At 39.8% G+C, this 13,943-nt stretch overlaps 1 protein-coding gene across 4 annotated transcripts in view; it reads left to right on the forward strand.

The window, feature by feature from the left end:
* The window catches only part of VTI1A (vesicle transport through interaction with t-SNAREs 1A), a 259,766-nt gene that overhangs the window by 118,749 nt on the left and 127,074 nt on the right, over positions 1-13,943 (forward strand). The gene's annotated exons all lie outside the window — the stretch shown is intronic.

Raw genomic sequence — 13,943 nt, forward strand, 5'->3', positions numbered from 1 at the left:
CAATGTTTCTGATCTTAGAGGTTTAGCCACAGGAAAGAAGGATTTGGAAGAAGTGAAAAGTGCAAATGTTTGCACAGTGTCTAAAACAACAGAATAGATGCATTTTCCAGCAAGTATTACATTATTCATTATTTTTAACTCATGCTCCTAGCTTGCTGTATTTCATCAGTAGTTGAGCCACCTCAAATTACAATTGCATTCAGAATTGTTTCTTATGGAAAGCCCTCACACCGAAGCATTTTTCATTTTAGTATCCTCTTTGGTTAAAGAATTCTAAAACAAAATCCAAAATAGCATTTACACCCTTACTTCCTCCTAAATACCTCATGTCCTTCTGGGCCTACTTTCTTTGCACACTAACCCTGTAATTCTAGCTCTGCAGGAGCCCTGGTGCCTTTATAGTATCATAACCAGCCTTTACATGTCTGTCTAGCTACTGAATAACCTTGCTTCTGGGAAGAATTGACTACACACCCAGCCATGCCACCCACCCTTTATAAGCCTATTAATTGAACCCTGCCTTCCTTTTGTCTCGCAGAAGAATGAAAGTTAGTACCTTTGAACACATCTTGACCCAAGAAAAATTATTTGCCTCATTTTCTCACAAGACCCAAAGACCACTTACCCATAATTTTAAAGTATGAGAGGGATGTGGAAATAGGTAGATATTCACCTAATACTCAATAGTTCTTGTCACAGCCCTCAAAGTAGGAATGTGAGGTGTGCAGAGAGCATCTTGCACCTAAAAGCACAGTTCTCTAATCACAGAAGTACATAAAAATATCTCTTTTGGGATGTATTATGGGGTGTTTGCCTTGCCTTTAATTGCTGTGGATCATGCCCACTTTCATGTGCCCTTTCATGCCCACTAACCTGTGAAGTGTGATGGTGTCAGGACACCTGGGGTTTATGTAAATACTGACAGAGAACCCTACTGAAGGCACAGGCAAACCTGCAATGTGTGTAAAGGAGGGCTGAGAGGGTCCTTCTGGAATTCAACATTCTTGAATAGAAGTTGGGCTTTTCCAGAAACTGCCTCTGTGGAGACACAAGAATTAGTGATGAGTGACTTTGGTGAGAATTCTTGTCCATCCACCTGACAGGGCAAAAATTCCTTGCTAGAGGCCAGTGTGTTTGGAGGGCTTAACTGAGCTTGATAAACTGTACAACTACATGGCAATGTCATTAGGGACGTAAATAAAAGAGTTTAAGGAAAACCATGATACCAGGAATCGTAAGTTAACAGTCAGGTGTTGGCAGAATTTCACTAAAGGAAGTAAGTGAACTGTGTGTGGTATTTATGGATTGCATATATATATATGTAAATGTGCCTTATGTTGTGAGTGAAAGGAGAGCAAGTAGGCTTAGCATGAATGGGTTGTTTTTTAACAATTTAAGTTGGGTTTGGTCCTACTAATGTAAATATTTATTCCTGAATGACTTTGAAAAAATGAAGATACAAATTTAGCAAATAGACTTTTTTTCCTAGAGAAGCCAGTGTGATTATGGAAGTGAATTTGACTGAAGGTAACAGAAAAAGCATTAGCACTTTCAGGTAGACTATGCTGTTTCTGAAGTAAACTTTGATATATCATAGCCAGACATCTACCTCCTATATCTGCCTCAAATCAGATATTTGGTTACCTAGTAATAGTGCATCCAATTATTCTCAAGGAAAAAAAAAAACTCTACCATTTATGAAACAAAAGGTTATTTTGAGACTTAGTAAAGATTTGGCTTAATGAATAACCAAGGTGCCATTATGTATGTACTTTCTTCTGAAATACCATTGAAATAGTAATATTAAGCTCCCTTTGTTCTCGTAATCCTTGTTTTGAAATACAAATGGAATTTAAGATGTTACGTTGGTGGGTTTATTCAAAAAAATAGAGCTTAAAGAAAGTTATTCAGCAATGCTCTAGTAGTACATTCCTGTTATACATAAAAAGCATGTGTACCTTTCTAAACCCATTTTGGATCTGAGGCAAAGTGTGATTCAGCTGGAATTTAAAAATGAGGCTATATTAGGAAGCAAATGCCCCCAGTGGAATAGCTTTTTAACAATTTCCATCTTTGCAAACCTTAACCAGTTTACTTTCATTTCAATTGTATAAAGTAGGAAACACACAGTTTTGCAAACAGTCCATGTGAGATTGAGAAAGCCTAAGAAAATTATTAAAGATCTCAGAAAAGCCAGTTGGCTTTGGGGTTCTGTAGCTTCTGGCCTGTAGTAGTTAAAATGGGGATTTCATGTTTATAGCCTGAAAATTATAAAGTTAGAAGTGAAAAGTGCGCAGTAGTAAGGCCAGGTCTGTACAAGCATATTTATTTGTGTAATAACTGTAAATAGTAGGTTGTATTTGTGTGATGGGAATAGAAATCCCATGATAAATGAAGCTGCAAATAGTCTGAAATCTCACTGGAAGTGGTTAGCTGGAAAATTAATAACAATTAGAATTTGACAAAGCACCAGTGGCAAATGAGTTGCATTCCTTCTTCCTGAAGGAAGTTGTAGAGGAAATATGAACACCTGATACAGAAATGTTTGCCAGGTCATTGAGTTCAAGAGAAGGATCAGGAGACCAGAACACTGAAAAATTTGGCTTGAATGCTTCATTATGTATATTTCAGTGACCTCCAAACAGCTTAAACCTGTGTTCAGAAGTGAAACAACTTATAAATGAAATGGGGGGGAATTACTATGAAACAAGACAACAAGTAGGAAAAGTGGACAAAATTTATCTCCAGTGCAGAACAACTTGTAAAAGGGAGCATGGTCTAGTGCAAGGTATGGAGACAGGAGATGATGGGCTCCAATCTGTTCCAAGCCACCGATGCTGTCTGACCCAGGCAGGTCACTTGACTTCTTTGTGCCTCTGTCAATCCAGCTGGAAAATTGGGTAACAAAAGCAAGACCTTGCTGAAAAACAGATGCTCCATCAGAGTTGAGCTGTCCTGGGTAAACAAATTACAAAACATTGATAGATACCATAGTTAAACCTATATGGGTCTATAGTGTCAGTAAGGAAGAATGAGTGATGTGGGAAAGATCCAGCTGGCAGTGCTGGATTCTTGAAAAAGGCGATTTTTCTCCGAGTTCACAGGTGAAATAAGGAACTCAGAGGATGGACGCAAGACTGGCTTGTGTTGGAAATCAGAAACTGAGAAAGACAAGGGTGCTTGGAGTTCATGCAGCATAAGATCTGGTTTCAAATTGTCCAATGTGTGGGAAAAAAAGTGGTTATTTATTCCTTATGGTGAGCGTTTAAGTGCTAAAAGGCTCTCTGGGAGAAAAGCATCCTGTAATTCATGGCCAGATATCTGGATGGGGACATGAGACCGCATGTAATTCACTGGTCTTGCATTAGAGGAGTATTTCAAAACTTTAAGGGGACCTCATTTGAAATCATACAGCCTTAAATTCATTTTCTTATTATTTTAATTTCCCGTGAATTTACATCTCTGTCTTGAATCTCAAGTCCTTCAGAAACATACTTTGTAGAAGCCAACTGCACAGGCTTTGAAATTAAACTAAATCCATGGACTCAGGTTTTGTTGGAGATAGAGCACTGTGTTTGGGTAATAGAGCATAAATTCCAGATCCCTGGATTACAGGAGTATGAGATGGTGACATTTTTAAAATGTTTGGCAGTGTGCTGTACAGGAGGAATGTATTAATTTTACTTTTTAAAATTGCTTTTTCAATGTGTATAAAAATCTAAAGTACATAAATTTTATATGAAAAATTATGTTGATGTTGATATTTTTAAGGAAAAATATCTCTGGGTGTAGTATAACAAATAGGCCCCTAGAAATATGATTCAGAAAATTGAACTTAATTTCTTGGTTCTGCTAATAGTAAGTGAGTGCTTTGCCATGCCATTTTCTTTCTTTTTACCTCCATTTCCTTATCTGGAAATTGGAAATAAGGATTCTCACCTCTTTGTACAGAGCTACTGATGAAGAACATCAGGTAAGAATTAGTGTGAAAGTAAAGCTTGTGTTGTTCACGTTTCATTGCAATGAACGAGGAAGCAGCCTTGTGTTACTAATTTTGCTGTGTTATTTGTGTTTTTGTCCCATTGACTGATGTGCACTATGGCAGAAGGAAAAGAGCAACTACATGTATGCTCCTCAGCTGGAGAAGGAAGGATGTTGACTAAACCACCAGCACACTTGATTTTTTCTGGCAAAGCTACACATTAAGTGCAGTTCTGACAGTCTTGAGATACTTGTTCAGCATGAGTTTTACCACATTTAAAGATTTAAATAAACACCCAAAACCTGCTGTTCCATAGTTGCTTGGGATGTATTGAAAACAGTTGTTCTTTGGCCTTTCTGATACTTGGGATGAGACAAGGTTGGCTTGAAGACTCCAAGATGCTTAGAAAGGTCTTGAGCAGGATGAAATACTGTGTGCATCCTAATCTGTGAGCCTTAGGGTAGCAGGAAGGAAAAATATTGAAAATATTGAAATATTTTGGAAGGAGAAATATTGAAAAGGCACGCTAGTATTTAAGTAGGAAAATACTACTTAAATAGTATTTAAATTCTAGAAAATTCCAAAAACCTGAAGTGTGTTTTTTAGGAGATCTCTAGCAAGTCATTAGTTTCCTGTCCTCATACTTAGTCTTGGCAAGGAAACTTTTTTGCTGGGAGATGTGTTATTATGGCAGCAATGGAATTGCTTTGAGAAGCATCCAATAACAATCTCAAAAGCTGTACAGAAAAATGGTAACTTCTCTGGACACAATAAGACTGGTGTTTTCTAATTCTGCAACCATTTTAAGGCTTACCTGTCATGTGGGCTGCTGTGTCATGGGGTGAACCCCTTTGTTCTGGTCATGCCAGGAAGTGTGTGTGTTTCCTGAGGACACACTGCACTGTTAGACAGGCCATGGGAACACAAAAGGAGTGAAAAGTCAGAAGCAATACATATATTGAGTTCTTAGATTTTTATATATTTATATGATTTTTTCCTACCTTCAGTATTAAGTCTGTTCTTACCCTGTGAATACACCAATGTCTTAACTTGTTGTATGTTGTTTTGTCTGGGATAAAGTTAATTTTCTTTATGGTGGTATTGGAGTGTGTTTTGGATTTGTACTGAAAATAGTCTTGATAATATGGAGATGTTTCCATTATTGCTTAGCAGAGTTTACACAGTATAAGGTCTTTTCTGCTCCTCACCTTGCACCACCAGTGAGCAGGCTGAGGAGGCACAAAAACTTGGGGACACAGCCAGGACAGCTGACCCCAACTGACCACAGGAATATTCCATGTCATATGTTATCATGCTCTGCACATAAAGCTGAGGGAGGAGAAGGAAGGGAAGACATTTAGAGCTTGTTTGTCTTCCCAAGTGGCCGTTACACACAATAGAGCCCTGCTGTCCTGGAGATGCCTGAACACCTGCCTGCCCATGGGAGGTCGTGAATCAATCCCTTGTTTTGCTTTGTTTGTGTGTATGGCTTTTGCTTTCCCTATTAAACTGTCTTTATTACAATCCCTGAGTTTTCTCATGTCTCCTCTTCTGATTCTCCCCCGCATCCCATCAGGAGAGGAGTGAAAGACAGAGTGGCTGCATGGGGCTGAGTTGCCAGTTAGGGTTAAACCATGGCAGTCCTCTTTGGCACCCAATGTGGGACTCAAAGGGTTTGGGATAATAACAGATTGACCAGAGCATATTAGAAGGGATTTATATCTGTTAATGGTTGTGGGTCATGATATTGATTCATCTGTTCTTGATATTACTTTATCTGATCTGCACCATGCGCTTTTTTTTCATTGTACGTATTAAAGATTGGTGTTGGCTTTTCAGTTTGCTGTGCTCTGTAGTGATTAGTGATGTTTTGCCTGGAAGATTTGTTGTTGAAACACTGACCTAAGCTTAATCTGGTATTTGGGTTCTGTACAGAAGCCACTACTGTACTCTGGGTACCATCTCATGCAGGCAAGTAGGAATTGTCATTCTTTCACTGAGGAATTTCATTTTGTTTTGTTTTTGTGGAGAAATTACAGAATGGCACCTTTTCTACCTTTCTCTGTGATTTTTTTTTTGCTCTTTACAAGACCTTCTAAGTACTTTGAATATCCTCGGGTAGTTAAAATACTTCTGTTGGTATTTCTTAGGAATAATGCTTTGGTTATAATGTTAACAAGCCATTTAGGAGTATGGCCCAGGCTTCCTGAGGGGATGGTAATGGGTGGCACAGCATGTGAGAGAATATGGACAGGTGTCTAGAGAATTTCTTACCTGCAATGGTCTGGAACTTTATTCCTGACCAATTACAGGATCCTGATGAGGTGATAGAGTGCTTGGGGGAAAGAAGTGCTATGGCCATTCCAAGGAGGCACAACTTAGAATCATAGAATTCTTAATGCTGGAGAAAACCTTTAAGATCATCAAGTACAACTATTACCCTAGCACTGCCCACATGTTCACTGCTAACCCATGTCCCCAGGTGTCACATCTACATGTTTTCTAAACATTTCCAGGGTTGCTGAAACTTTCTGCACTGTGCTGGGCCCTGGCCAGCACCTATCAAACACTGCTCCATATTATGCAGTCCCTCCTGGGGTCTGCAATAACAAAAACATCTCTGTAGTATCAACACTGTTTTCCAGCACAAGTCCCAAACACAGTCCATACCAGCTACTATGAAGAAAATTAACTCTATCACAGCCAAAACTAGCACAGCATGATGAAGTTCCTAAATACAGGCAGTCAGAATAAGGTGTTTTTGTAGTTATAAAGCAGAGAGCTGTATTTGTTCACAAAGAGCTCTGTTCAGTTTGCATCTCTGCCACAGGCATCTCAAGTGATCCTGGTCAAATCACTCTGTCTCCGAGTCTTGCTTTTTCATTTTTGTAAGGACTAGGATATCAGACAGTTTCTCCTAGAGATAGTTGTGATCTCTCTGTTGGTTTTCAGCCATCAGGGTCTGAAGAGGGCTTTATCCAAGTATATTTTGTGATACCTAGGACATTATTGCTCCTATTTTTTTTAAGCCTACCTTCTAAATCTTGTAATACTGTCACTAGAGGAAAATGTCCTCTATTGGGAGAAATGCTGCCTGAAGCATGAGGCAAATACTGCATTTGCCAGTGCACCTGGCAATAACAATAGACTGTGAACTACAAAGGATGACACACTGCAATTAATTTGTGAATGAGCTATTCAAGACAGTTTCTAAGTGATTTGGGATGGTTTTGATATCTTTGTATCTTTTAGTGTCAAAAGGGATCGTTTTAGAATTGGGCTTGGAACAGTTAAAGGGGCAATGATGGGGCTGTGCTCCTGTTGGCAAAACTTACTCTAATTTGCAGTCATTTTTGTCCTGTCCTTCTCAAGCCATCCACAGGGACTCCTATGCTGAGTGCACTGGGTTTATTAGTCTGTCACATGTTGCCATGCCCTGGGTGACTGTCCATAAGCAGTCACAGCAGAGGTGGGCACTGTGCCATGCAGACATCACAGCACAGTCACAGGCAAGTGACTGTGCTGAGGAATCAAATGCATTACAATAACTGAAGTTTTCACTTTGTTCCTAAAAATCACTTCTTGCATAACTAATTGTGTGCAGTAAGGAGCTGGTCCTTCCCCTTGTTTCAGTCTGATAAATTGCCATAAGGTAAAATAAAATAGATCACTAACCAGGCATTGCTCTTCTGGGGTATCACGGGGATGTAATGCCGTTGCAAATGGGGAGGGCAGGTGGTCCAGACAGCTGCAAATGGAAAGGTGTCAGCAAGCCAGTCTTCTATTAAGAAGTGATGCAATTATGAAATGGTTTGAGGACCTCTATATTAACCCATAAAGCAGCAGACACTCTCAGAGGGAATTGCCTTCTCACTGACTTTTGCCTGCTGAGCTTCATTTTCCATCCTCAGTAGAAGCATCTCTTTTGTAATGCATTTCTGTATATTTCTGCCTGTGACAGTGAAACTTGTCATCTGCTATCAGAAAAGTAGTAGAAAGACTGAAATGGAATGAAGTTAAAAATAAAATGTTTGCTGTAATTTCAAGGAACAATAAGGAAGAATACAGACCAGAACTGGAAAAACCAGAGATGAGGACTTCTAAGCCAGTCAGGAATACCAACTTGTGCTGAATGTTTTCTCTCGAGTGTAGGTTTAGGCAGACAAAGCTGGGTAAGTCCATTAGCATTTCCTTGGATGGTCCAGCAGCTGAACTGCTGCGTGGCTCCTCCACAAGGACTTTGTTTTCCAGGACAGTATTGCAGCTGCTGTGAGCATCAGCCCTGTGCTTGCCAGGGCAGAGCAGACAAAGCAAATACAGCAGAACTTGAGTCCTGATTGAGGCAGGAGAGGTCTCATGGATAGGGAACCGTTTGGGGTTGCTAAAGTTTCATCAGAAAGATTTAATTCCTGGCTCTGGCACAGTGCTAGGGAGAGGCTTTAAGCTGGCCAAACCCTGTGTCTCTCTTTCTCATCCAGCTGAACAAGACAGTGACACTGTCTTCCCATGGGAAGGCCATTGAGACCTTTGGCTGAAAGTCATCCTGCAAAGCATGGGTGTGAAACTGCTCATGTGCTGATATGTGAAGTTGGCTGTTTGGCCCTTAGCCAGACGCGCACATAAGTCCCTTTGGAGGCAGCAGGACTTAAACATATGCTGGAGTTTAAGCATGTGCTGAAATGCTTTTTTAATGCAGTTCTTTGTGACTAATGATACTTACGTGGTAGGATGATTATGATCATGATCTTGGATATTTATCTTTCTTTCCCATTAAAAAAAAAGACGTTTTTGTGGCTCTTCACTTATTACAATGGTATTTTAATGAAGGGGTTTTTTTGTATCTACAGTAAAGGCATGGCTTGTATGGGCTTAGGCTTTTATAAGTCTTCTTGAAAGGAGAATGGGAAAGGGGAAGAAGAAATCTAATTCAATTACTGTCTGTTTGGGGGCTGAAAAGGAACCATTGCATTTCATAATAAGCAAAACTAACTCAGAAAAAAATGAACTTACTGATATTACTAGAAGCAGGTTAAAAAGTTGATTATAGAAGCTGAGCTTTATAAATAAGAGTGAATTCTAAGCCAAAGTCTCTGAAATGCCAATTACAGTCACTTAAGTACATGGGGGCAAGCTGGGCTTTGGCTGGGAGAGTTAATGAGCAATTTCATAACGTCCTATATATCACTTTAAGAAGACATGATAAATTGCCTCTAATGGTATTGTGTGTATAAGTGGGAGCTGGTTTTGCTCTGTGTTCAGTTCTGGTGATTGGGTGGTACACCTGGAAAGACTTGTATTTTAATGGGCCCTTTTTAGCACTTTTGCACCTCGTATGTTCCGGATTATATATGATTGATAGCCTTGAATGTATGGGAAGGAAAGATATGTAGATCTTAATGCTTTTAAACCATTTGTTTTCCAGTCTCTGTAAAAGGCCTCTCTGTTTTCTGGGTAATGGTTTATACTTCTCAAGTAAACAGAGGTACGGTTCTGGGACTTTGGCTTTTAACACTATAAATCCAGTGGGGTTTTATAGAAGGGTCATTCAGTTTACAATGCACTTAAGAAAAGATAGCTGTTTTCATACTAGTCATTAAAGTGTGATATAAGTAGGTGGTTTGGTAGATAATTTGATGTGTGAAGTAGATTTCTTTTAAAAATACCAATCCAGAGTTTGCTGGGCGTTCATTTAGTTCACATTTCATATGATGAGTAAAATCTCTTTCTGCCCTGGGTCACATGAATGTCTTCACAGTCAGAACCTTTCTGACTCCCCCCTTCTCTGGCTGGACCCCATCCATGCTTACTTTGCCCAAAGGGGTTGCTGCTGTTAAGCAGCAGTAAATCATTCTCCTCTCCCCCTCTAACCTAAGGAGAGACAGACTCAAACTGGAAACCAAACCCAAGCTTTCCATGTGGGAACGCAGCCCTTGGCTGCAAGCTGGCCTGGCTGTGGGGTTCCTTCTGTGCCCTCCACAGACATGGGAAGAGGGGACTCTGGCATCAGTTAGCATTGATTCCTGGGCAGGATTAGTGTTAAGCTGTTGCTTGTTTTCAAGCATCTGCACGAGCTTAAAGTGCAGTGAATTTCCTGCACGGTCTGTTTGTGTGTGTGCAAAATCTGGTTCTTGACGCCGGCTGGAGCAGAGCATGGTGCTGAAGTGCTGGGGTGGGCATCTCCTGCATCTCCTTCCATGGGAAGGTCCTGAGACCTTTTGCCCTTCTAGTCCTTAGGCAGATTTTGAGCTGTGTTAGCTGGAGAAGTACAAACTAACTTATACTGTCATGTAGTTTTATTAATACTGTGGTGTTGAAAGGCAAGTGCATTAACCCCTGCTGCTCCATGCTTTAATACATTTCTGATTACCACTCTTTCCCTGTGCTTTGTCATTAGTACCTGAACTTTTCAGTTTGTGTCTTCTACAGACTACTGGTGATCCCCAGCGTTATCTGTAAAGCAGTGCCTCCTCTTAGCTGGATTGATGGTTTTTATTAGTAAAATAAAATAAGAAGTGAGTAAATCATGTAGTATTTCTTACCTGTGCTGTACAGCCTAGGACTGAACAGATGAGCACAGATGAGATGTAAAGATCCGCAGGGCTTCCATCACTGTCTTAAGCATTTAGTGTACGTGTTGCTCAGGGGTGGACTGATACGCTGTAGAATAATAAAGCATAGCTTAATCTGTGTTTCTCAGTTTCACGTCCCTGTGTCTTTCACTGTCAAGTGGAAAGTTCAGCTGGGGAAAGAGATTACATGACTTTACAATGCTTTTGCATTTTAAATGCTTGCTTGTTAAAACTAAATTTCTGACTAATTGCACTAAGGTAATTTGCACCTACCTCCAACAGCTTCTTATACTTAGTTCCCATTCTTTGCAGGTATTTAATAAAAAATTAATAAGATGAGGCTGCTGTGTGTTAGGTATAGTGGGTCAGGGTCATGGAGGCAAGTGGGTGTCCAGTGAGTAGCACCAGGAGTTACGTGCCTCTGCAGCATCGTGACCTGATCCCACAGCACGAACCCAACACGAGAGGCAGCCCCTGTTCCCAATATTAACAATGTCACCAGGCAGGAGAGAGAAATTATGAGCTCCATGTTATGAAGGACATAATTAAATGACTTTCTCAGATGTACGTTGGAGTGAGGAGCAAAACTCAGTTCTCCAAATCCAGAGGGAGCACTGTGAGCACAAAACCAGCTTTTCTGGTGGCAGAGGGAAGCTGGATTTTGTACCACCTTGTGAAATTATTTGTTGAAAACATATTTTAAGCTACCATATGTGTATAGAATCTGCATTAATCTGAAACTGAGGTTACTAAACCAGTAGAGTCACATGAATAGAAATTAAGGTGTGCAGATGATGTTCTCTACCAGTTTTTTGTTTTCATGATATTTATATTTCAAGTGCAGTTCTACTACCTGTCTACATTTAACTGCCAAGTATAGATGCCCAACATAGCTTTCTGCTGTAGTACTCTTGATAATACTTTGGAAATAAAAGGCAAATTTTTTACTTCAAGGTTGAAATATTCCTGTTGCATAAAACAGTGCAGCTCGGGTTTCTCTAGTATATTTTTTTCATGTTTCTTAGTATGCTGATGCAATGGAGGAATATTAATCTGCAAATTAAATTATATCAGTTCTTTGTAATATAGATAGTGATCATTGCAAAAGTAAAAATAAATAAAAATTGCTACAATGAAAACCTAGTTTAAAAAAAGTCTGCAGAGTACTCTTAACCAAGAAAAAAAATGTTGCCCAGCCCTTTTTGTGTGCAAAAAGGTTTCCTTCCATGAAAAGTAATAGAGAATTGAAGAAGCAAATAGTGGAAGTGGGTTTGAAATAGCAGTTAGTGTCTCTTGGCCTGTTTTGGGGAATTTTGTTCGCTTGGTTTTGTCAGGATTTGAGACTGCACTGGAGTACTATTACTTCTTCAATGAAAATGGTTGCAAAAAGACACAATAAATTTTATTCTAAATATTGTTCTTTAAATATTGTCTTTAGTAGGTAAAAAACTGGATAGAAATGCTTTTGAGCCATGTAAACTCTCTCAATATAAATATTGTGATAGATGCTTTAGTCAAGTGTTCATACATTCTGCAGTCATATTCTGCAGTGTAGCTGATTATGTGATACCTGGCACTTAAATCCTGCATGTGGGCTTTTTAGTGCAAAAATTCTCCCCATGTATTTTGAGATCAATCTGCTTTTTTCAAAATAATGTATCTAACCTATCTAGTATTTAGGTGGAATGTCTCATTTGCTTCTGGCAATTTATCCTCAACATGCCTGTGTCCAGGGATATTGTTACCGTTATCTCAGGGTTTGAGCACAGTTTGGATGCTGCCTGTCCCAGATTTCATAGGCACACAGGAGCATCCTCTGCCTGCCCAGAAACCCTTATGTGAAAAACAGGATAATGGTTTATGGTAATGGATAATGTCTTCATGGTGTTGAACCTCAGCCTCGTGAATGCAGAAGAGACTGACAGTGTGGAAGGAGGGCTGTGAAACCTCAGGCTGATGTGGGCTTGATGTTTGCTCAGAGCCCAGCAGCGTGGGCTGCTGAAGATCAGGTAAAAGCAACCCAGAGTGTCCTCCCCAGGGCCAGGCAGTGCCTTGCCTCCAGAGACAGGAACTGAACCCAGCTCTCCTAAGTGTCTCAGCTGCACTAAGTAAATCAGTTCTTTTTTTCCGTATGTTTAAACATACTCTGTACCACAGTTAAGCACAGTGAGAAATCTTTAGGAAAAAAAAAAGAAGCCTAGGAGCTAGCTTAGGAAGGGGAAAGAAGCAAGACAGAGAACTTGCAATCCAGCCCTCATATGAAAGTTGCCCCAGGCAATTTTGTTATGTCCAGGGAAGCATATGATATTCATTGCATGGACCCATCATTAATGCTGACTCTCTGGGAACCTGTCTTATGTTGTTTCCACTTGGGACAGGTTAGCTAGAAAATTGATCCGATTTTATTAGAGAGTCATTTTCTTTCCTGTCTGGCAGTGGTCTCTGAAAAGATATTTTGGCTTTTTAACACTAGCTGATAGCTGTAATAGGATCTCAGAAGTCCAATGTCCAAACTGAGTCTCACACATAAAACTACTTTTTTTTTTTTTTTTGACACTATGGACAGCTTAAAGCTCAAAGAATCAGTCCTTATTTATGCTGCAGGTAGAACCACTGTTTTTATTCACATCCCTTTAATTAAACATAACATACATTTACATTTACAGACAGTTAATTAGATACCTTTTTTAATATACATTTAACGGTAAACAAATGGTGAAATTCAGTGTATGGTTCACAATTTCTCACAGTTGGCCACTTTGCTGAGCCTTTCATGAAATCACCATTTTCAGTGGTAGTAAATACTCTCTTATTCTCAGTGCTTTCTCTGCCTTGATGGGATCTACCTTGCATCCCGACTGAACAAGTCTTGAACAAAAAATAAAAATAAAAGGATAAAAAAAAAGAAATCCCACCACTCTTCTAGTTTGGGGGAGTAAGGCCTGTGTGTAATAAGGAAGCAACTTTATTTTGCTTAAAGGTTTTTTTGAAAATTCCCACTTTGCGGCCTATTGATCAAAGGATAGTGGTTTAGTCAGTCTGATGGCTTAGAGGGATAAGATCTGTGAGAAAGAATCTTGCCTCTGACTGACTTTATTTTGTAGGCAGTAGGGGATTCCTTCTAGTGGGTTAAAAAAAAGAAACATAAAATTTTTCTTTTGGAGAAGCGATAGTGAAAAGCGGATTTTAGGACAGAACAGGTAGAGGTGAAGATTGTAAAAACATTCTCAGAACACATTTCTTTAAAATTATCTGCCAACAAACCTTTGTAACAGCAACCTGATACTCCCCCAGCCCAGCAGCTGGGGCCAGGTGTTCATTGGTGATGTGAGCAGAAGCCACCGTCCAGAGGGGTGACGTCAGGATGGAGCCCAGGGTGACACCCAGATGTG

This window comes from Anomalospiza imberbis, chromosome 8 (assembly GCF_031753505.1).
Source record: "Anomalospiza imberbis isolate Cuckoo-Finch-1a 21T00152 chromosome 8, ASM3175350v1, whole genome shotgun sequence".
Taxonomy (NCBI): domain Eukaryota; kingdom Metazoa; phylum Chordata; class Aves; order Passeriformes; family Viduidae; genus Anomalospiza; species Anomalospiza imberbis.